General features: G+C 38.8%; 1 pseudogene; it reads left to right on the top strand.

The window, feature by feature from the left end:
- Positions 1-2,256: 2,256 nt before the first annotated feature.
- LOC100683058 lies at positions 2,257-2,558 on the top strand (annotated as a pseudogene).
- The last annotated feature ends 478 nt before the right edge of the window (positions 2,559-3,036 follow it).

Below are 3,036 nucleotides of genomic sequence, written 5' to 3'. Positions count from 1 at the left end.
AGTCAAAATCTTTCTTTAATCTGATTAATATACATTCCATTTAAACTCTCAAAGTGGAGGCTGTTCAGGATTTGGCCTCTGTAATTTTGGAAAAGATCAGAGAAAGTCATTAACTTTCACAATCATAATAAATAGAGAATCACTCTATTTTGACACATGTATATGATTTTCATGTGAATGCATGAGATCACAGTGTATTTCTTATTCAAATACTAAAGTATTACAGTGAAAATTTCTCTTTGCCCAGAACTCCATGTAAAGTGTGTATGGAAAGCAAAGCCACACTTCCTCAGTGTCAGCTTGCTAAAGGCACTGGGTTCAGAGATGAGTACAGGATTCCTTATTCTATCTCACTAGGAGAAGATTGTGTGTCCATTATTTGCAATATATTACCTGCATTAGTGAGGAAGAAATAGCCTGAACTTTTCTAAAGTAGATGAACAGCTTCTTTGAAAAGATAATTCAGGATTCATGGTACATTTAAACCCCAGGCTTTGTACCTGGTCCTGTAAGTTGAAAGACTTAACATTTGTAAGAACTATTTTTGCTGGGTATCTGTCCAAATTATCCAATATCCTGTGCCCTAGATTAAAGAGAAAAACTTTCTTGGAAAAAATCTTGCGGATAAATAACTTGATTAAAACCTGCAATAAATAATGATTGTTATAGTTAGAAGTAGATGACGTACTCATTTCTAGTGTCTCATGTCAAATATAAACTTGGCTGTAGGGCAGCCCGGGTGGCTCAGCGGTTTAGCACCGCCTTCAGCTCAGGGTGGAATCCTGGAGACCCAGGATTGAGTCCCACATCGGGCTCCCTGCATGGGGCCTGCTTCTCCCTCTGCCTGTGTCTCAGCCTCTCTCTCTGTGTGTGTGTCTCTCATGAATAAATAAAATATTTTTTAAAAATAAAATAAACTTGGCTGTAATTCCCTGTTTTATGGCAAAGTCATCCTATAGGTTTCTCTAACAGTTATATTAAAGTTGTTGAAAAATTATTACCCATTCCATGACTTTGCTATGTAGAAATTAAAAAGACAAGTGAGGGGATCCCTGGGTGACTCAGTGGTTTGGCACCTGCCTTTGGCCCAGGACATGATCCTGGAGTCCCAGGATCGAGTCCCACGTTGGGCTTCCGGCATGGAGCCTGCTTCTCCCTCTGCCTGTGTCTCTGCCTCTCTCTCTCTCTCTCTCTCTCTCATGAATAAATAAAACTTAAAAAAAAAAAAGACAAGTGAAACATGGTAAACATGGTATCTGCCAACACAACAGGTAAGAATAATAAGATAGATACACAAAATACAAAGAAGGTAAGTGGCTTAAGAAAAAAACAGATGGGGCACCTGGGTGGCTCAGTCAGTTAAGCATTTACCTTCTGCTCAGGTCGTGATCGCAGGGTCCTGGGATCCAGCCCTGCATTTGGGACCCTGCTCATAGGGAAGTTTGCTTCTCCTTCTCCCTCCCCACCATTAGTTCTCATTCTCTCCCTCTCTCTCTCTCAAATAAATAAATAACTTAAAAAAAAAAAAAGAAAAATAAAGATAAAGAGCAATTTATAAATAAAGAGAGAAGAGATAAAGAAATTGTAAGTTTGGGGTAGCCTTAAAAACTTTCTGGATGAGAAATGTTTGAGATTAATTTTAAGGTAAGTAAGGAAGAAAAGAAGGCATTCTAGAGAGCAGGAGGGGAAGAGTGAAAAAGGAGGAAGTGCATAGTACCGTTGTGTTCAGGTCCTTTGAAGATTAGAGTACATAGGTGAGGTAAATGATAAAGTAAAAAAGGTTATTAGCAAAAATTTATTTAGAAGGGAAAATTGAAGATAAATTTGTGACTTAAAGTCTACTGTATAATGGTGGCTTTATTTAAAGAAAGAAGCAAGGCAGGATAATGCAGTGATTTTAGGAGCATGAAAGTGATATATACTGTTATTAAAATGTTGAGATCATATGCAGCTGATAAATTACTGAACTCTACATCTGAAACTAATGACTAAAGACTTATATGTTGGCTAATCGAATTTAAATTAAAAAAATAAATACAGTATCTGCTTGAACATTTGAGCTTTTGAATTATGATTTGAACCTTAAAAGACGACGTTGAGAGAATAAGGGCTGCAGTTATAAGATTTGATATCAACCTCTCTGGGTCTTCTAAATTGTATGGACTTAGGCATGTCACAAACTCTTTATTCACTATTAAAAATGGAGATTAAAAGTGTATTTCAGTCCATCATGGGAGCCATGAGGGAGCAGCAGCCATGGCTCTGTGCTATCCCATGACATGGGCCTCGACAAGGGCCACAAGGTGACTGAACATGAGCAAGCCTAGGCATGGCCACTGCCGCAGCGCCTCACCAAGCACACCAAGTTTGTGAGGGAGATGCAGCTTCCCCCCCATACAAGGAGCAAGCCATTGGATTGCTCAAGGTTTCCAAGGGCAATCGGGCCCTCAGGTTCATCAAGAAAAGGATGGGGACATAAATCTGTGCCCGGAGGAAGAGAGAGTAGCTCAACTAACATCCTGGCAGCCATGAGGAAAGTAGCAGTCAAAAAGGATTGAACCCCGTCCCTCCATGTGTAATAAAGCCTTTTTGGGGAAAAAGAAATGTACTTCAACCTATAAAATTCAACAAATCCAAAATGTTGATAATGTGTGCATACAAGTAACAGTTGAAGCCATTAACTAAAGCCAAAGACCACAAGGGAAAGGAAGGAAATTGAGTGAGGAAAAATTAGAGAAGGAGACAAACCATGAGAGACTCCTAACTCTGGGAAACAAAGGGCTGCAGAAGAGGAAGTGGATAGGGGGATGGGGTGACTAGATGTTGGGCATTAAGGAGGGCACATGATGAGATGAGCAGTGGGTGTTATAGTATATGTTGGCAAATTGAATTTAAATAAAAGATAAAAAAAGAAATAAAAGAAGAAGAAAAAGAAAAAAATAAAAAACTAGAAGGCTTGACAAGGGGTTAAGGCAACTGATAAATGGAAAAAGGAATTCTAGTCATCACATGGAGTTTTGTTGATATTTGTTTTTA

Source organism: Canis lupus, chromosome 33 (assembly GCF_011100685.1).
Source record: "Canis lupus familiaris isolate Mischka breed German Shepherd chromosome 33, alternate assembly UU_Cfam_GSD_1.0, whole genome shotgun sequence".
Classification (NCBI taxonomy): Eukaryota; Metazoa; Chordata; class Mammalia; order Carnivora; family Canidae; genus Canis; species Canis lupus.
This window is presented reverse-complemented; position numbering and strand designations above follow the sequence as displayed.